Source organism: Eucalyptus grandis, chromosome 9 (assembly GCF_016545825.1).
Source record: "Eucalyptus grandis isolate ANBG69807.140 chromosome 9, ASM1654582v1, whole genome shotgun sequence".
NCBI classification, from domain to species: domain Eukaryota; kingdom Viridiplantae; phylum Streptophyta; class Magnoliopsida; order Myrtales; family Myrtaceae; genus Eucalyptus; species Eucalyptus grandis.
In genome coordinates, this window is record NC_052620.1 from 23,587,005 (window position 1) to 23,609,098 (window position 22,094).

Below are 22,094 nucleotides of genomic sequence, written 5' to 3' on the forward strand. Positions count from 1 at the left end.
TGTGGGTCTAGGCCTCATACGATCTAGAGCAAGACTGACATTATCTTGGAACTATGTCTCATGTTGGGTCTGAAGTAACGCAAAAAGGCTCAAGATAGGGTAGACATTCTGGGAGGAGTACTTCATGGACCGATAAGTGGATAGGGAGAGGAACGCTTGGGCAACTTGTACAGGGATCATTGCGGGAAAATGAAGAACATGTAGAAAATTTATTCACATAAACAACTAATCAATTAAGAAGAATTGGATCCATATATGACTGTAAAACACCGAGATCAATAAGCACAACTGAATTAAAGCGTACCTATTTGATTTTACTTGAAAAAAAATAGATCAATCTAATAATTAGTGATCTATCGAAATGCTAGATCTTCCTCTCTATGATCTATTTCAGTATAGCAGCTTTTAGCAGGATTCAAGCAACTTATAGGTATAACCTACCATTTTATAGATTAGAGAGGGGACCTAACAAACCCTAATTAATAGCATGTCAACTAGGCTATTCCCATTACGGGTTTGAGTTAAACACAATTGCTTACACTTTGCTGCTCAACTAGACCTGTTATTAATAGATGCCAAAACTCAATTCAATAAGATCACTATAGGGTTTAACAAATATTGGAATATCCATTAATCCGATTATTTAAAATAGAAAATTAATTAATTAATGTAAGCCCATATTATAGGAAATTTCCAACAGAACAAGCATCGGTTTCTTTGGAACAAAGATTTGCTCAACTTTGAAGCTTCTGAAGAAACATGGAACCTTATTGTAATAATCCAGATTTATCTTCTTTCAACCTATGATCTCGCATGTCAGAGGGATTCTAACTGAAAGCCCGCATGCCCTTAATTTGCAATACTTCCACTATTTCTGTCAAATGGGTGAGACCCTTTCTCCGCTTGGTGAAACTCAATATTGATGGCTCTATCTAGGCAACGCAGGGGCTAGAGGGGCCATCAGAGACTTCCTACGACTGTGCTTCTAGCGTTTCGGTTGAGTATCAGGCACTTAAGAAGGCGATAACACTAGCAAGGAGCTAAGGAATTTCGAATGCCATCGATTGTCGATAGCGTCAATGGCAACAACTATTCAAATGCTGTCACATAACCCATTGCACTAGCATGCAAGTCAGTGCTTCATGGGTATGAACTACTCCATCGTCAAACATGTAAGTGCTATTATGAACACCTAGAGGGGGTGAATAGGTGTGAAGACAATTTTTTGCAATGAACAGTAGAAATATTTTGCTTTTGAAACTGAGTCTAAAGAACGACAAGCTTTAAGCGAGTTTAGACTTTAGCAATTAAATAGAACTATGAACAAAATAAAAGAGTTCAGGGAAGAGAATAAGAACACATAATTTATAGTGGTTCGGCTTAAATCAAGCCTACGTTCACTTTTCACGCTAACAGTCTCCTAGCTGGATTCCATAAAGAATCAAAAGAACATTTACAATTTTGTGATCTCGACTTCTCAGTGAAGAGTCTCTACTGCTCTCTCATGAAGTCACACTATGAGTCTTTCTCTCTTTTAAGTACAATTTAAAGCTTTGTAAATAGAATAACAAGAAATTGGAAAGCTTCAGACTTTGGAATTTCTCTTTCACACATTCTGTCGAACAACTAGAGAGTCCACCTTAATTGCTCCTTCATGCCTTTTCGACCGTTGGCACTTTCCAAAGGAATTCTTCCAATCAACCCATTGGACAAAATCAATCAAGGAGATCTCGAGCCGTTTGAAGATTGTGATGAAAGTCCGTCAATCTTGTTCACTCATACAATCAGAATCTTAGTTTCCATAAGTAGATTATTTCCATATTTATTTGTTATCTAAAAAGATTTGATATATCGAAATTGATTCCAATAAAAATAATCAATCTCGTAAGTAATATTTCCATCCAGAATACCATATATAACATGTATGAACCAAACTGTTGAAGTAAGAAATATAATTTCGCATCTAGATAAGTATTGATTCTTTACTTGTGTTCAGTTTAGAATTTGTCAGAATGGGCAAACTTCAGACTTTGACACAGAAGTCTAGAAATCTCCATAATGGACTTTGGATAAGTTTCATCAACTTCAAAACATCAAATGAGTTTTCTCTAACAATCTCTCCATTTTTTATGATGACAAAACTTCTCTACAAATTTAAAGATTTATACCCTGCATAATAACACTTAGCAGTAACCACCCATGATGGCGGTGTAGTGGTTGAGCTTCAGTTCCTTTCGGGAGAGGTCTGGAGTTCGAATCCCTACATCGTTTGCCTTGTTGGAAAGGAACCCACGACTTGCCCGGGGCAGAAAGTGTGGTGGTGACTCTTCTGCTCCTCTAGGGTTTACTCCGCCGCGAAATGGCGCATGGAGGTTCCCTGGATACCAAAAAAAATAAAAAAAAATTAACACTAAGCAATACATGATATCTTATAAAAACAAATAGTTAAGGATTTGGATAGCATTGATTCTGCAACTACAGGAAACATGTTAATCTTGAAGAATGGACACACATCAAGATTAAAACATCCACATCCATAATCATCACCACAAAGGTTGCTGTAGATTATAAGTGTTCAAAACAATCAAATCAAATTTGCAAAAGTTCAAAAAGTTCAAATATGCACATTCTCCCCCTTTTTGTCAACAAGAAAAAGTGGAGAAAGTCAAAATAGATCAAATCAAGGTTGTCGATGAACTCGAACTAGTTGAAAATCCCCCATGGACTACATTGCCTCTTCAACCTTCTGGCACTAGAGATGAACATCTCGACTTGAGTATGAATAGTCTTGAGAATCTGAATAGTCTGATCATTCTTGGCCATAGTCTAAGAGACTTGTTGATTCAAAGTTTGTACCTAAGCATCTAACGACTGTACCTTTCTAGCATGAAAATCAGAAGTTGATTTCAAAGCAATGTGAATCTTTTGGATCTCAATCTCCATAACGTATTGCCGAGCTTTTACCTTCAAAAGGAGCTCTATCATCCTTTGGTAGTCAGCATTCGATTCAGTCTATGCACTAGTTTCAACAAATTGAATTCGTGGAGAGTCTAGAGTTGAGGGAACATCAACTTGTCTAGGTCCAAGATTCAAAGTAGATTCTTCAATGTCAACTTCAAGAAATTGAAAAGCATAGACATCTTCTAGGTTCGTAGGAGGTTGATTGATGCCATCACTCACAAAATGAGGAGAAGAAGTCCATGTTCTCTTATGAGCTCCCCCTGTTTCTGTGCCTACAGGTGGAGAAGAGATTCATTCTTCTTGTGTCTTCTCGTTTTCAGAACGAGAGTGATACTCTTTCTCTGTTCGTACTCCTATTGTTCCACTCTTAGTTGCTTCTTAATCTTCAGACAATGTGATTGCAACTATCTCTGCATAAGAGTCATCCTCACCTTTTTTTCCAGATTGACCTTCTTCTTTTACTTCAGCTCCTGCTCTTTCTTCTCTTTCCTCTTCTTCATTCTCTATTTCTTCTCCTTCTTCTTACTCTGTTTCTTCTCTCTCTCCTCCTTCCTTTTCCTTTGGTTGCTCAAAACCAACAAAACCTTGAAGATTCTTTAAGGCAATCGCAGAAATTGTAAGATCATCATCATCCTCTTCGTCCTGCAAGATGAGTGATATTCTCTTCTTGACAAGTTCTTTCACAACTTCCTTGCCTTTCCCCTTTCTTGCAGTTGAATCTTCCTTGGTTTTTCTTGATGACTCCTTCTTCAAGCGCTCAATAGCTTAATTTAGATCTTTTAACCTCATCTTTGAAATCATCTTCAGTCTTATCACCATAGGAGCAACAGTTCGAGAGCAAAGTGAGGTGGGAAACTGGATCTGAAAATGTCCAAACAATTGTGTAACCAGCGCAGAATAAGGCAACTGTCATTTATCCTTCATAACTATCCTATACCTATGCATCACGATAGTACGAGGGAGAGAAAATCTCTTCCCATTGCAGATAGCAAACATCAGTCTTGTTTCGAATCTGGAAACATCTATTTTTGATGCAGCCTTAAGTTTGATGCAATTAATGACAACTTTGTGCAACAGAATGTTTGAGGCTGACAGTTTAGAATTTGTGATGCCTCCTTCTAGTAATCTGTCCTTGACAAGAAATCTTGTTGCTTGACCAATTGAGACACTGATAAGTTGAAAACCACTCCTTTCCACCCTAAGAATGTCTACCAGTGTGTCAACATCCACCACATAGGTTTATTACTCACAGTAAACTAGATTCAATTCTAGTCAAGAAAAGATAGATTTGAGTAGAAAAATGCAGTCAACTCTAGATATGCAACAACCGTCTCAGAACAAAAATTCTCAAGGTGAAGGAAAGTCAACTTTTCCCTAAAATTCATGTTGATCAAGTCTAAAAAGTCAAAATCGATAATTTGAGGGTTCATCACCCCTCTCTCCAACATTTGGTTGTAAACCTTTTTGTGTTCCTTAGAATGAAAGAGTTTCATTCTATCACCCGGTTCATTAGCAGCCACACCCATTCTAGGTTGAAAATTCGAAAATATCCTTTCATCATCATCCTTGTTTTCAGGATGCTCAACACTGAACCTTGGATCGGCAAGAAAGTTAACAAAAGCTTCATTTGCCGCTCCTTTCGACATTATTCCTAAGTGTTCCATCATTCTTAAAACAACTTTTCATTCCTATGCCAATGTCTTAGAAAATTGGTAATAAAGGACATTGGCATACCACCCATTTTCAGATAACCATAGTGTTTATAAAGAACCTAGGGGTTTAAAGTCTTGAGAGGTACTGCATCTTGTTCGACTTCCTCTTCTAGAGGTTGGCATGTAGGATTCTACGAAGGCTTTTGTGAAGATTTCTGCAGAGATTGTTGTAGAGAGTCTTCTTCAGTGAGATTGAAATGTGTCTGCCCTTCTGGTGCATTCCGAGGCCCCTTACTTGCAATCCGAGAGGATTTCCTTTGGTAAAACATGTTTGTAGACTAGGAGGATTTTGAAGACGAGTTCGTGTAGAGAAAAGATGGAAACTTGCAAAGCAAACTTGAGAGTAAATGTCGAGGGAGTGGAGAGTCTGTATTTTAAGGTTTTGAAATGATGTGCTCAAAAGAAATACAATAGGGTATATAAAGAGAGTGAAATGGGGTACTTGAAACGTCACAATAAAATTCCTTTTCAGAACAATTTTCAAAAAGATAACTTCCAAAAATTCAAAATCCAAAAATTATCAATTAAATAATTATCTCTAAAAATAAATTAGGCAAGCGACGATTCGAGACATTCTCATACTGAAGTAGCGCCTGGAAAATCTAAGTCTGACCAACTTTAGACTTTAAATAATAGGAGGTATAATATTCAATTTGGTGCGAATAGATTTTTCTCCAAAGGCTTTGTAAAGATGTCTACTAGCTAATTCTTTGAATCAATGAATTGAATCATAATCTCCCTATTCTGGACATGATCCCTTATGAATTGGTGTCAAATCTCTATATCTTTGCCATTGAATGAAGAATTGGGTTCTTAGTGATATTAATAGCACTGTGATGGAGAAAACTTCCTTGTGTGTTTTGAAGATAACAAAATGTTTCCATCAGTCTAGTCTGAAGACTTATAGACTCTTTAGTCAAAGTCTGAAGATCGCCAAACCGCCAGACTCAAGATTCAGAGTCTATCCTCATTGACAGTTTTTAGACCGTCGAAGAAGACTTATCTAGAACTGAGTATCTTGTTAAGGATTTTATTCTATCGACTAAAGAAGATCTCTCGGCTAGAGATAGCATCTTGGAATCTGTTATTCGTTTTAATTTCAATTCAGGTAATTTAGATCCGTTGATTGATGAAGCATACTTGAAAGGTTCTATTTATGGAAACCTAGATCCTAATTGTATGGGCGAGCAGGATCGGTGGGCTATCATCATATTCCTTAAATAACTCGAAATTTTCCTAATTGATTCTGTCCAATGGAAGAACTCCTTTGGTAAATACCAACGGGTATGAAGGCATGAAGGAGTGTATAAGGAAGTCATTCCAGTTATTTGAGTGTGTGTGCGATAGAAGAATTCTAAAGTTTGAAGCTCATTGTTCTTTGTCAAATTTAATTGTTGAGCGAAAAATTGTACTCAAAAGAGTGTTTATATTTCTGTGAGACCTTGAAAAAGTGTAGCAGAGTCTCTACACTGTGAAATCAAGGAAGTGCTATACTATAACAACTCTTTTTATTCTTAGTAAAATCCAGCCGGTGGGTTGTCAATGCGGAAGAGTGGACGTAGGCTTGGATCAAGCTGAACCACTATAAACCCTATGTTCTTATTCTCTTTCCTAAGCTCTTTACTTTGATCACAATAATATTTGTTTGTTAGAGTCTAATTTCCTTTTCATAATCTATTGCTAAGGATAGTCGGTTTAAAAGTAAAATTATAATCTTTACTCTGCAAAATTTGTTTTCGCACCTATTCACACTCTCTAGGTGCTCATACTAGCTTTCGCAATTGGTATCAGAGCTCGTGTACTCACTTAAATTGAAGTGTTTTTACTTCAAAGTTAACAATCCATGGCTAGTATGTTAGCTCTAGGTCTGGTTGAAGGGCAGAACAATACCAGACCGCCTTATTTTGATGGAAATGAATACAACATATGGAAAAATAAGATGAATGCATTCCTAAGATCAAAGGATCCTCTCGAATGGGACGTGGTAGACAAATGAATCATTCCTAAAGTTGCAACAATCTCAGAAAGAGGAAAAGAAACTGTTGAGTCCAGTGAAATGACTCAAGAAGAGATAACCAAGAGACAAGCTCTTGATGCAAAAGCAATTTATTCATTATATTGTGAATTATCTCTTACTAAATATAACAGGATATCTTCTTGTAAAACAGTTAAAGAAGTCTGTGATAGATTCCACATCACCTATGAAGGAACCGATCGAGTGAAAGAAACCAGAATTAATATTCTGCTCAGTCAATATAAAGCATTCAAGATGAAACCAGGAGAATCTAAAACCGACATGTTTAGTCGTTTTACAGAAATCGTGAATGGTCTTGAGTATCAAGGTCAACCAATCTTTGGACCCATGAAGGTCAACAAGTTACTACATGGGCTTTCCAAAGATTGGAACTACATTAAGACCTCAATAAGAGAGACACAAAGAATTATACCACTCTCTGTTGACAAATTGGTTGGCACTCTTCAATCTTATGAAGTAGAGCAAATCAACGAAGATGAAGACCCCAAAGTAATAAATCCATTGTATTAAAATCTAATGATGATTCTGATGTCACAGATTCTGAAGACGATAGGGACGATGAAGAGCTTACTCTCATGATAAGAAAGTTCATAAAACTGAATAAAAAGGGAAGAAGATTCAATCCGAAGAAACAAAGTTCTCAAAAGCTACAAAATAAATCAGTTGAGGATAATGAATCCAACAAGGATGTAGTCTGCTTTGAATGCAAGAAAAAGGGACACATCAGACCCAACTGTCCTCTGCTGAAGAGAAAGAAAGTAAAAGCTGAGAAATATCGAAAAACACTTAAAGCAGAAACCTGGAATGACACTGAATGTGAGGAAAGTGATGATGATTATGCCAATATTTGTCTCATAACACAATCAGACTAAGATTTAGACTCTAAGACAGACTCAGACTTAGACAGTGGAATCGAAGTAAGTAATTTAAAAATTCATACTAAAGTTTCTAAATATATTGATGAATTGTGTCTTAGTCTCAAAACCTCTCTCAAGAGGATTTCCGAACTTAAAAGGGAAAATTCTACACTAAAGCAACATGAAATTGTTTGGAAAGAAAATGTCGAAAGTTTAGACAAAAGTGTTATTACTTTAAAAGAAAATGCAGATAATCTTTCAAAAGAAAATGCATTCTTGAAAAATGATATCTCAAGCATTTCTAAAAGGTTTTCTATAGGATCTGAGAAACTGGAAAAAATTCTTTTTGCACAAAGACCTTACTTCAACAAATCAGGTTTGGGAATGACTACTGAAACCATTCTTCTAATTGATTTTCCTAAGGTAAAAGGAAAGAATTAAACAAAGACTTACAAAAGATTCTTACAAAAATCATTTCCAAAAAGTTTTTGTAAAATCTGTAGGCCGCAGTGCTCTTAAATGTTCTCAGTGTAACAACTCAGAACACTTTGAAAAAGAATGTCCTATGGTTTGGAAACCTATGAAGAAGGTTTGAGCAAAGATTGTATATCACACTAACTCCATTAGACCCAAGAAAATATGGGTACCAAAAAAAGCTTGAGTTTCTTTTTTAAATGCAGGTCACTATCAAGAAAAAGGTTAAATGGTACTTGGATAGTAGATGCTTGAGACATATGACAGGAGACTCAAACTGCTTTATAAAACTTGTGCAAGTTAATGATGGAAAATTTTCTTTTGGAGGAAATAGCAAAGGAAGAATTGTGGGATACGGAAACTGTAAAGATTGGAAGTCTCACGATTAGTAACGTTTCCTTAGTAGAAGGACTCAATTACAACTTGTTGAGTATTAGCCAGTTGTGTAACACCGGTTTCAAAATCAACTTTCAAGAAAGAATATGTTCAGGAACCAATAAAGACTCCTCTTAGACTTTTACGGGGCGAAGACATGGGAATATCTATCTCTTAGATATTAAACCAAAAAAATCCCAATGTCTAGTCTCAATTCAAGAAGAAGCAAATCTATGGCACAGAAAGCTTGGGCACATCAACATGAAGCAAATAACTAAGATCTTTAGAAAGAAGCTTGTTCGTGGACTACCCAATCTGACATACCAAAAGTCTGACCTATGTACATTATGCGTTTTGGGAAAACAGGTAAGAAATTCATTCAAACCAATAAATCAAGTGTCCACTAATCGTGTTCTACAGCTCTTGCATATGGAGCTGTTTGGACCAACCAGAACTCAGAGCATTGAAGGTAAGAAATATTACATAGTAATTGTGGATGATTATTCACGATTCACTTGGGTATATTTCTTGACAAGTAAGTCTGATACCTTTTCTTATTTTATAAAATTTGCTAAGAAAGTTCAAAATGAAAAAGGGTATGTTATTTCTAGTATACGAATAGACCATGGATGTTAATTTGAAAATCAAGATTTTGCTAAATTATGTGATGAATCTAATTTTCAGCATGTATTCTCCTCTCCTTATACTCCAAAGCATAATGGAGTTATGGAAAGGAAGAATAGATCTTTGCAAGAAATGGCTAGAACTCTTCTAATTGAAAGTAACATTTATTTTCATTTTTGGGTTGAAGCAGTTTCTATAGCATGCTATATTATTAATAGAGTCTTCTTAAGACCTATTCTAGAGAAAACTCCTTATGAGTTGTTCAAAGGAAAGAAGCCAATTGTTTCCTATTTTCGTGTGTTTGGATGCAAATGTTTTATATTGAAAAATGCAAATGATCGAATTGGTAAGTTTGAAGAAAAATCAGACCACTCCTTATGAGTTGTTCAAAGGAAAGAAGCCAATTGTTTCCTATTTTCGTGTGTTTGGATGCAAATGTTTTATATTGAAAAATGCAAATGATCGAATTGGTAAGTTTGAAGAAAAATCAGACGAAGGCATCTTCCTTGAATATTCAACCACCAGCAAAGCCTACAGTGTATACAACAAAAAGACTCAATCTGTGGAGGAATCAATGAATGTTAAATTTCAAGACTTTATGCAAAATCAATCGATTCAGACTCAAACTGAAGAACCTGAACCTACTCCAGACTCTATAAAGTCTATATCTACAAAAGCAGCTCAGACTTCAGAAAACCAGCAACAAATGATCATTGAAGAATTAAATGAAGAAATTGATCAACAGTCTAACAAATCAACCAGCAACTGGAAACACAAGTCTAGTCATCCTAAAGAACTCATTATTGGTGACATTAATGAGGGAATTTGTACAATATCCAAAAGGCATGAAAAGTCTAGTGCTGTGGCTCTTATTTCTAAAATAGAACCCAAGAGCATAGAAGAAGCTTTAATTGATGAAAGCTGGATTGAAGCTATGCAAGAAGAACTCAGGCAATTCAGTATCAATGATGTCTGGGAATTGACTCTAAACCGAAAGGTAAATCTATCATTAGAGCTAAATGGGTTTTCAAGAACAAGATGAATGAGAAAGGAAAAGTCGTAAGGAACAAAGCAAGACTCATGGCCAAAGGATATACACAAGAAGAAGGGATAGACTATGATGAGACCTATGCACTAGTAGCAATGTTAGAAGCAATTAGACTATTATTTGCTTTTGCTTGTTATAAGAATTTCAAGTTATTTCAAATAGATGTCGAAAGTGCTTTCCTAAATGGATTTATCCAAGAGGAAGTCTATGTGGAACAACCTCCCGGTTTTGAAGGCTCAAGGAAACCAGGCTCTATATTCAGACTAAAAAAAGCGCCATATGGTCTAAAGCAAGCACCTCAAGCTTGGTATGATAGACTAAGTAAGTTTTTAATCCAAAATGGCTTTGTTAAAAGTAAAGTAGATACCACACTGTTTATCAAAAGAGAAAACAAAAACTTCTTGCTTGTTCAAATTTATGTTGATGATATTATTTTTGGATCTCTTAATGAAAATTTGTGCAAGAAATTCTTTAAGACTATGCGGGATGAGTTTGAAATGAGCATGATGGGTGAACTATCCTTCTTTCTTTGACTTCAAGTAAGACAATTGAAAGAGGGAATTTTCATTCACCAAAATATATATATGCTAAAGAACTTGTGAAAAAGTTTGGCTTGGAGAATTGCAAAAAGATTGACATACCAATGTCAAGTTCTTCGAAGCTGGACAAAGATGAAGGAGGAAAGAAAATTGACCAGAAGCTATACAGGAGTATCATTGGTTCACTTATTTATCTTACTGCTTCTAGACCTGACATTTTGTTTAGTGTTTGTATTTGTGCCAGATTTTAATCAAATCCCAAAGAATCTCATTTAAGTACTGCAAAACGCATCATCAAATACATTGCATCTACTTCAAATTTAGGTCTCTGGTATCCTAAAGAATGAGACTTTACTCTTCTTGGATATTCAAACGCAGACCTAGCAGGATGCAGAGTTGATAGGAAGAGCACCTCGGGCACTTGTCAATTGCTTGAAAACAAGACAGTATCTTGGTTCTCGAGGAAGCAAAGTACCGTAGCTCTATCTATAGCAGACGCAGAATATGTGGCTCTTGGAAGTTATTGCTCACAAATTCTGTGGATAAAGCAACAGCTAAGAGACTTTGGAATTGAAGATTCGTGCACTGAGATCAAATGTGACAACACTAGCGCAATCAATCTCACCAAGAATCCAATTCTTCACTCGAGAGCAAAGCATATAGAGATTCGACATCATTTCATTAGAGATCATGTCCAAAATGGAGAAGTCTCGATTCAGTTTATTGAATCAAAGACTCAACTAATGGACATCTTCACAAAGCCTTTGGAGAAAAGTCAATTTGAGCTTATTCGTTCCAGACTCAATATCTTAAAGTCTAAAGAAGTTCAGACTCTGGGATAAAAGTCTAATAATATTCAGACTCAGAAGATGAAGATCAACAATTGTAAGTTATTTTCGTTTTTAGAAATTTATCTCTTGGATAAAATCTTGAAAATGTACGATTATCTATTAATCTGTAATTGATTGATCTTGAAAAGGCACGATCATCTCCTCATTTTTCTTAATTATTGCAATCATTCCTTTTCGAGAAAGGGGTTATTTTTTAAAAGATAGTTATCCATTTTTCAAAAAGGCAGTTATTTTTTTAAAATGTATTTTCTATTTTTTCCTTTTTACATCGTTCTGTATGCCTCTTTTCGACTGTTTTATATACTATTCATCTTCCTCAAAACCCTAAAAGCACAGACCTTCATTTTCTTACTTTTACTCTTTAGTTTAATCTTCCAAGTTCTCACCTTTATCACGAATCGAGTTTGGAATCTCTCGAAATCTGTAAGAATGGCATCCCAGAGAAAGTCTTCAAGGATTGCAAACTGGGGACCACAGCAAATGCATGAGGGTCCTACACATTTTGACCTCATCGAGGAAGAAGAATCTCTGAGTCAAGAGCAAAGCCCACAACATTCTCAACAGCATCAATCTCCTCAAGCTAGACCTCAAGGCAGTATTCATAGATCAGAGGAAGAAATCATTAAAGACGTAGAACCTATAAGATCTCAAAAGCCTGCTTTTATATGTAAGCTTTATTCTGCTTTAAAAAGGGGAGGGACTCCTTTGAATTATATTGATGAATTTTTGAAAGATAAATGGTATCGAAATGAAACCCACTTTTTGCAGACAATGGAACGATTGAAGATTGCTCCTGCGGGATTGACAAATCGAGCATTTGCGAATATTTCTAGTGATCCACGTGTTGGAGGTCTTAGTCAGCCTGATGGAAATGATGATGATAAAATGTACACTCAATTCATGCCTAGAATGGATATTGCAGTGAATGTTCAAAGCAAAAGGACAGATTTGTTTCGCTCGGATGAACACAAGCGACTTTACTCTAAATTGCTAAAAAGAGGGGTGATTAATCCGAGTGTAGACTTTGATTTTCTTGATTTTGTGGATGTGAAACTGAGAGAGAAATTCACTAAACTTCAGCTTGAGCAATTTTGTTCCGAGACTACTGAGGCATATCCAGAACTTACTGCTTACTTTTATTTTAATCTCAGTTTCTTGGATGCGAATAGATTTCCGTTTAGTATTCGAGACCAGGACTATGTTGTTGACATGGACACATTGCACGGATGTGATTGAAGTGGAGCGAGAGGCTTTCCAATCGATTAGTGTGTCTGTTAGTCGTGCGATAGTAGAACTTGTTCGGGATGGAATGGCTGAAGGAAAATTTCATATTGAGGATGAATGCCTCTAACATTTTGCTTCACAAGATTATGATCAATTGCCTCAGACCCAAGTCAACCTCGAAAACAAACGTCTCCAACTCATAAGCAAAGTTGATGTATGCCATCAACGTTGGCAAGAAATTCTCTTTACCTCACACAATCATGTTTCACATGTACAGAACAATGGCAAAAGACAGAGGGCAACTTCCTTACTCAGGGCCCGTTTGGTTCAATTTTGGGGAAATGCCATTGGGAGAATGTAAATACCTTTGAGGTAAAGGGGCTTTAGGAAATGTTAGACCGTTTGGGAAATTATAGCATTGAAATGCAACTTAGCAAAAACACCGTTTGGCAAAATTCACATTTATAATTAGCTTTTGTTATTTTTTTTTATTTTTTTTAAGTCTGAAATCAAATTCCGGCGACCGGCCCCCGCCGGCCACCGCCGGACAGCCAAATCTAGCTATCGCCGAACCGCCAGATCTGGCCGCCGAACGGCTAGATCTAGCCTCGCCTGGTCTCCTGGCGCGCGCGAGCCAGGCGACGCCGGCTGAGGTCCACGCGACTAGGCGACGTTGCCTAAGGTCGCCCGACCTTAGGCCATCTTGCCTGAGGTTGTGCGACCTTCGGCGAGGCTTCCTGGCGGCCAAATCTAGCCCCCCGGCGGCCAGATCGGGCCGCTCGCGGCTAAGCGCCACCCATCGCAAGAAGAAGACGAACGACAAAGAAGAAGGCGAACGGCGGAGGAGACGATGAACAGTAACCCAGTGAATAGTGAAATCGCATCTCCGGAATGCCCAATGCTCAAAGCTGGTCCCCCCGGCATTCGGCTTTCGGCATTTAAAATGCCTGCATTTCGCAAATGGGAATTCAAAAGCCCTTGCCAAAACCCAAAATTTCCCCCCCAAAGCCCCTTGGGAATACCCAACCAAACACCCCCTCAAGGCTTGTTACAAAGCTTTTCAGACGTTTTAATATTCAGCTTCCCAGGATTTTATGTGTTCGATCATATGATCAAATGGTAGTGGAACTGAAAATGGTTTCCAAAATGCGTTTGAAAGAGCTGGACAAAGCTTTGGAGTGATTGAAAGAGAAAACCCCTGTCAAGTCACACTAAGGCTCTTCAGTGGCAAAGCGAAAAGGAAAGGAGACCATGACAGCTCCATCTAAGAAAAGAAGAGCACTCGTTCTGGAAGATGAAGAGGATGAGGATGATGTTACCATTTCTGCTCTTGCACTGAGAAATCTTCAAAGTGCTGTTCCAGAGACTGAGGGGAGAGAGAGTCAAGACAGAGATGAAGAAGAGGAAAAGAGTGAAGAGAGAGAATCAATGCAAAAAGAAGTAGAGGAAGAAAGAATTGCAAAAGAAGAAGAGGGCAGAGGTGAACAGGCAGAAATAGAGCATGAAGCGTACTTCTCACCTCCTGAGGGCATTGAAATAGGGGGAATTGCTGAGAAAAGAGGTACATCTTCAACTATTGTTACTAATGAAGGTGTTAGTCGCTCACCTGTAGATCCATAAAACATCTATGCTTCTAAATTCCCTGAGGAAGGCCATGAGGTTTCATCGCCAAATCTGAATGATCATGTTGGCTTGGCATCATCTGCAAATACTCCTACTGATCATGCAGAAGCCAGTACTCAGACTAAAAATTTAGGAGACCTTCGCAGAATTCTTAATGTTCTTATGGAGATGCGATGATAGATTTATGCCCTAGAATTGCGAAGTTCAGAACTTGCAAAATGCAGGTCAAGCCTCTTCAGTTTCCTTGCATGATTAAGTTAATGCCCTTACTCTTCAAGTTCAAGCAAATGCCAAGGTGAAGATGTGGCTTAACTGAAGGAGGATTTGAAGAAGTTGGAATGGATTGTCCAGTCAATGGGAGATTTCCAGCTCATTCGTATTCCTAGGCAACCATGATTCCATTATCTTTTTATCTTTACCTTTTTAATGCTGACAAAAAGGGAGAGAGATGGTGCAGATTTGAAACTTAGCTTTTGTTTGGTTTACTTTTTGAATGACTTTTGTTTGGTTTGTTTGGTTGTGACTGGATTTGGTTTGGTTTGTTTGATCGTTTGGTTATTCTAAGCACTATTGGTATTTCATGGCAAAGATAGTTGTTTATTTACAGGACTAACTTTTTTCTTGTGGATGTAGATTCAATGCTGTCTTTACTAAGTCAATTATCATTGTGAGATATCCATGTTTGCTTGAGTTCTATTTTGCAGGTAAAAAATATCCAAATCTGCAGGAAATTTTGTCATCATCAAAAAGGGGGAGATTGTTGGAGAAAACTTCCTTGTGTGTTTTGAAGCTGACAAAACGCTTTCATCAGTCTAGTCGAAGACTTGTAAACTCTTTAGTCAAAGTCTGAAGATCGCCAAACTGCCAAACTCAAGATTCAGAGTCTATCCTCATTGACAGTTTCTAGACCGTCTAAGAAGACTTATCCAGAACTGAGTATTTTGTTAAGGATTTGATTCTATCGACTGAAGAAGATCTCTTAGTTGGAGATAGTATCTTGGAATCTATTATTCGTTTTAATTTCAATTCGGAAAATTTAGATCCGTTGATTGACGAAGCATACTTGGAATGTTCTACTTATGAAAACCTAAATCTTGATTGTATGGGCGAGCATGATTGGTGGGCTATCATCATATTCCTTAAATAACTTGAAATCTTCCTAATTGATTTTACCCAATGGGTAGATTGGAATAATTCATTTGGTAAGTACCAACGGGTATGAAGGCATGGAGGAGTATATAAGGAAATCGTTCCAGTTATTTGAGTGTGCGCACGATAGAAGAATTCTAAAATCTAAAGCTCCTTGTTCTTTGTCAAATTCAATTGTTGAGCAAAAACTTGTATTCAAAAGAGCGTTTATATTTCTGTGAGACCTTGAGGAAGTGTAGCAGAGTCTCTACACTATGGAATCAAGGAAGTGTTATACTATAACAACTCTTTTGATACTTAGTGAAATCCAGTCGGTGGACTGTCAGTGCGGAAGAGTGGACGTAGGCTTGGATCAAGCCGAACCACTATAAACCTTGTGTTCTTATTCTCTTCCCTAAGCTCTTTACTTTGATTGCAACAATATTTGTTTGTTAGAGTCTAATTTCATTTTCATAATCTATTGCTAAACAGAATCAATTTAAAAGTAAAATTATAATCTTTACTCTGCAAAATTTGTTTTCGCACTTATTCACCCCCTCTAGGTGCTCATACTAGGTTTCACACACTGCTGTTATCACATCTAATCTCGGTATGCGATTCTTCAATCCCAAAGTCTTTTAGTTGTTGTCTAATCCATAGGATTTGAGAACAACTCCCAAGAGCAACATACTCTGCTTCTACTGTTGATAATGCTACAATACTTTACTTTCTTGAGAACCAAGATACCAGCATGTTTCCTAGCAGTTGACAGGTGCTAGATGTGCTCTTTCTATTGACTTTACAATCGACTAAATCAGCGTTTGAATATCCAATGAGAATAAAGTCTCATTTTTTTGGATACCACAGACCTAGCTTTGGAGAAGTTGCCACATATTTAATGATGCGTTTGGCAGCACTTAAATGAGATTCTCTAGGATCATATTGAAATCTAGCACAAATGCAAACACTGAATAAAATATCAGGTCTAGAAGCAGTAAGATAGAGAAGTGAACCGATTATACTTCTATATAGCTTCTGATCTACTTTTTTTCCTTCTTCATCCTTGTCTAATTTCAAAGAACTTGACATTGGTGTCTCTGTTTTCTTACAATTCTCCAATCCAAGTTTCTTGATGAGATCTTTTGCATACCTCTCATGATGAATGAATATACATTTCTTTGATTGTCTAACTTGCAATCCAAGAAAGAAAGTTAACTCACCCATAATGCTCATTTTGAAATTATTCTGCATAGATCTAGATAATTTCTTGCACAGATTTTCGTTAGGAGAATAAAAAATAATATCATCTACATAAATTTGTACCAGTAGAAAATCTTTTCATTCTCTCTTTATAAACAGAGTAGTATCAACATTTCTTTTTCAAAACCATTTTGAGCTAGAAACTTACTCAACCTTTCATACCAAGCTCGAGGTGCTTGCTTCAGTCCATATAAAACATTTTTCAGTCTATAGACTAAGTTTGGTTTTCTTATATCTTTAAATTCAGGTGGTTATTCCACATAAAATTCTTCTTGAATGAATCCATTTAAAAATGCACTTTTGACATCCATCTGGAATAACCTTAAATTTTTAAAGCATGCAAAAACAAGTAACAATCTAATTGCTTCCAACTTTGCTACTAATGCATAGGTCTTATTATAGCCTATCACTTCTTCTTGTGTATATCATTTTGCCACAAGTTTTGCTTTGTTTCTGACCACTTTTCCTTTCTCATCCATCTTGTTTTTAAAACTCACTTCGTACCAATCACGGATTTTCCTTTGGGTTTTGGAATCAGCTCCCATACATTATTGAAACTGAATTGTCTTAGTTCTTCATGCATAGCTTCTATCTAGCTTTCATCAGACAGGGCTTCATCTATACCTTTTGGTTCTATTTCAGAAACAAGTGTTAGAGCACTAGACTCTTCTATTCTTTTGGATCTAGTGCGAATCCCTTCATCAATATTACCAATGATGAGTTCTTTGGGATGACTTGACTTGTGCTTCCAGTTGCTATTTGGTCTGAGAGTCTGTTGATTCTCTACTTCAGTTGAATTTTCTCGATCTACTTGTTGTTGTTCTCTAGAAGTCTGAACTTCTTCAAGGAAAGTAGACTTTGTAAAGTCTGGAACGGGTTCAGATTCTTCAAATTGAGTTTGATCTGGTAGATTTTGCACATACTCTTGAAACTTGACGTTCATAGATTCTTCCACGGATTAAGTCTTCTTGTTAAAGACCCTACAGGCTTTGCTTGCAGTCGAATAGCTTAGGAAGATTCCTTTGTCTGATTTCTCCTCGAATTTTCCAGATCGATCATTCGTATTCTTTAAAATAAAATATTTACAGCCAAAGACATGAAAGTAGAAAACATTCAGCTTCTTTCCTTTATATACTTCATAAGGAGTTTCCTCTAAGATAGGTTTCAAGAATACTCTGTTAATAATATAGCAAGCAGTGGAGACTACTTCTGCCCAAAATCGAGAGGATATCTTACTCTCTATTAAAAGAGTTCTGACTATCTCCTGTAAGAATCTGGTCTTTCTTTCCACAACCCTATTTTATTATGGAGTGTATGGAGAAGAGAAAACATGTTGAAAACTAGATTTATCACAGAACTTCACAAAATCTTGATTTTCAAACTCACATCCATAGTCAGTTTGTATGCTCGAAATAGCATAACCCTTTTCACTCTAAACATTCTTCACAAACTTTGAAAAGTAAGAGAATACGTCAGACTTACTTGCTAGAAAATAGACCTAAGTGAAGTGAGAGTAATCATTCACGATTACTAGGCAATATTTCTTTCCATCAATACTTTGAATTCTAGTTGGTCCGAAAAGGTCCATATGAAGCAGCTGCAGGCTCGACTAGTAAAAACTTGATTCACAAGTTTAAAGGAACTTCTTACCTATTTTCCCAAGACATAGGGAGTGCATGACTCATTCTTCTGGTAAGTTAGATTAGGAAGTCCTTGAACAAGCTTCTTAGAAGAAATCTTTGCAATCTGTTTCATATTAACATGACCAAGCTTTCGATGTTACAGACTTGCTTCATCTTGAATAGAAATAAGACACTATGAACTTTCTAGGTTTATATCCAGAAGGTAAATGTTGTCATGCCTAACCAATAAAGGTTTGAGAGAAGTCTTGAATCGTTCCAAAACAGATACCTTCTTGGAAGTTTATTCTGAAACTAGTATCGCAAAGCTGACTTATACTCAGTAAATTGTAGTTCAAACCTTCTACCAAGGAAACATTATTAATGATCAGGCTTCCAATCTTCACAATTACACATCCTACTATTTTTCCTTTGTTGTTTCCTCCAAAAGATACTTTTCCACCATTTAATCTAACAAGCTTTATGAAGCAGCTTGAGTCTCCTGTCATATGCCTCGAACAACCACTATCCAAATACCATTTGATCTTCCTTTTAATAGTGATCTGTTATCAAAAGTAAAACTCAAATTTTCTTTGATACCCAGAGGTCCAGAAGAGTTAGTATTAAAAACAGTCTTAGCCCAGTCCTTCTTAACTGGTCCCCAAACCTTAAGACATTCTTTCTCGAAATGTTCGTAACTATTACACTTTGAACATCTTAGTGCACTTTGACCAACAGGTTTTACAAAAAAATTTAAAAATTGTAAAATGTATTTGCGGGTCTTTGTTTAATTCTTTCTTTTACTTTGGGAAAATCAATTAATGGAACAATTTCTAAAGTCATACCTAAACCAGATTTGTTAAAGTGAGGTATTTGGGCTAATAGAATTTTCTCTAGTTTTTCAAATCCTTTTGAACATCTTTTGTAATGTTTGAAATATCTCTTTTCAAAATAGTATTTTCTTTTGAAAGAGAATCAGAATTTCCTTTCAAATTATCAAAACTTGTTTTCAGACTTTCAAATTTTTCTTTCCAAGAAACAACCTGTTGCCTGAGCTTAGAATTCTCCATTTTTAGTTTAGAAATCCTTTTAAGAGAGGATTTGAGATTGAGACAAAGTTCATCTATGTATTTAGAGACTTTGGCATGGATTTTTAAATTACTAACCTCAATTTCTTTGTCTGAATTTGAATCATAGTCATTTCGATTCGAGTCTGAGTTGGAATGAGCTATCAGACATATATTGGCATATTCTTCTTCATTTTCCTCACATTCGGTGTCACTCCATGTTTCATCTTTGAGAGCCTTTTTGTACTTCTCAATTTTTCCTTTCCTCTTCTTCAACAGTGGACAATTTGATCTAATATGCCCATTTTTCTTGCATTCGAAGTATATCACATCTTTGCTGATTTCGTTATCCTCTATTGATTTTTTTCTGGAAATTCTACATGCTATGTTTCTTCCAGTTGAATCTTCTTCCCTTTCTATTCAGCTTTCTGAATTTCTTGATCATAAGTGCTAGCTCCTTATCGTCAATATCATCATCTGAATCTGTATCATCAGAATCAATGTTAAACTTTAAAGCAATTGACTTCTTACCTTTAGGATCTTCCTCATCATTGATCTACTCCACTTCGTACGACTGAAGTGTGCCTATTAATTCATCTACTGATAGAGGCATAATCTTTTGAGTCTCTCTAATTGAGGTCTTCACATGATTCCAATCTTTCGAAAGCCCACGCAGCAATTTGTTGACTTTCATTGGTTTTGAGATTGGCTGACCTTGATACGCTAGGCCATTTACAATATCTATAAAGTGACTGAGCATATCAGTTATAAATTCTCTAGGTTTCATTCTGAAAGCTTCATATTGTCCAAGAAGAATATTAATTTTGGTTTCCTTCACACGGTCAGTCCCTTCGTAGGTAACATGTAATTTGTCCCAAACTTCTTTTGCTATTTCACAAGAAGAAATTTGGTTATATTCAGTGGGAGATAAAGCACAATATAAAGAGTAGATAGATTTTGCATCAAGAACTTGTCTCTTGGTAATTTCAGCTTGCGTTGTCTCATCAGCATCAACAATTTCTTTCCCTCTGTCTGAGGTTGATGTTGCTTTAGGATTAATCCCTTTTTCAACAGCATCCCACTCCAAGAGATCTCTCAATCTCAGAAATGTCTTCATCTTGTTCTTCCACACATTGTACTCATTTCCATTGAAGCAAGGAGGTCTGGTATTGCTCTGACCTTCAACCAGTCCTAGAAACAAAATACTAGCCATAAAAGATCTTTAGCTTAGAAGTAAAACACTTTAATAATTAAGCACACAGACTCGAATACCAATTGTAAGTGCTAGTATGAACACCTAGAGGGGGTTGAATAGGTGTGAAGACAATTTTTCGCAAAGAACAGTAGAAATATTTTGCTTCTGAAACTAAGTCTGAAAAACAACAAACTTTGAGCAAGTTCATAATTTAGCAGTTAAATAGAACTACGAACAAAATAAAGAAGTTCAGGGAAGAAAATAAGAATACATAATTTATAGTGGTTTGGCTTAGATCAAGCCTACGTCTACTCTCCATGCTGATAACCTTCTGGCTGGATTCCGTTAAGAATCAAAAGAGAATTTACAATCTTGTGATCTCGACTTCTCAGTGAAGAATCTCTACTGCTCTTTCACGAAGTCACACTATGAGTCTTTGCCTCTTTTGAGTACAATTTAGAGCTTAGTACATAGAATAACAAAAAACTGGGAAGTTTCAAACTTTGGAATTTCTCTTTCACGCACTTTGTCGAACAACTAGAGAGTCCACCTTAAATACTCATTCATGTATTCTCGACCATTGGCACTTTCTAAATGAATTCTTCCAATCAACTCATTGGACGAAATCAATCAAGAAGATCTTGAGCCGTTTGAAGATTGTGATGAAAGCCCGTCAATCATATTCGCCCATACAATCAGGATCTTAGTTTACATAAGTAGATTATTTCCATTTTTACTTGCTATCCGAAAAGATTTGATATATCGAAATTGATTCCAATAAAGATAATCAATCTCGTAGGTGATATTTCCATCCAGAATGCCATATATAACCTATACCAACCGAACTCTTGAAGTAAGAAAGATAATCTCGCGTCTGGATAAGTCTTCATTCTTTACTTGTGTTCAGTCTGGAATTTGTCAGAGTGGGCAGATTTCTGATGTAGAACAGACTTTGACACTAAAGTCTGGCAGTCTTCAGACTTTGACACAGAAGTCTGGAAATCTCCATAATGGACTTTGGATAGGTTTCGTCAACTTCAAAACATCAAAGGAGTTTTTTCCAACAAAACATACTTAATTAAAAGGACTCGCAGATGGCCAGGCAAATTCGGGAAGACTTCAAATCAAGACATTTTGTTTCTTCAACAACCATATACTAATCTCCTTAGTCTTGTCTTAGAGGACCTTATTAATGTTGAAGCTTGGATTAACAAAAAGAATAGCGAAAGCGGCAAAGAGAGAGTAAGGACAGAGTGTTTATGGTGGCTTAACTACAATTGTGGTTACACGATATGTATTTGTAAGAATGATTAATTATACTCTACAGATAAAAAAATGATTACATAAATTTCTTAAAATATATATTGCGTATTAATACTCCCCTTGAATCCAAAGTAGGTGTCACAATTGAGAGATTGGATCTCAATAGCACATGTCACGGACTAGATAGTCCCTTGGCAAGGATGTTGAACAGCCGATCTTAGCTAAGACATAAATCACTA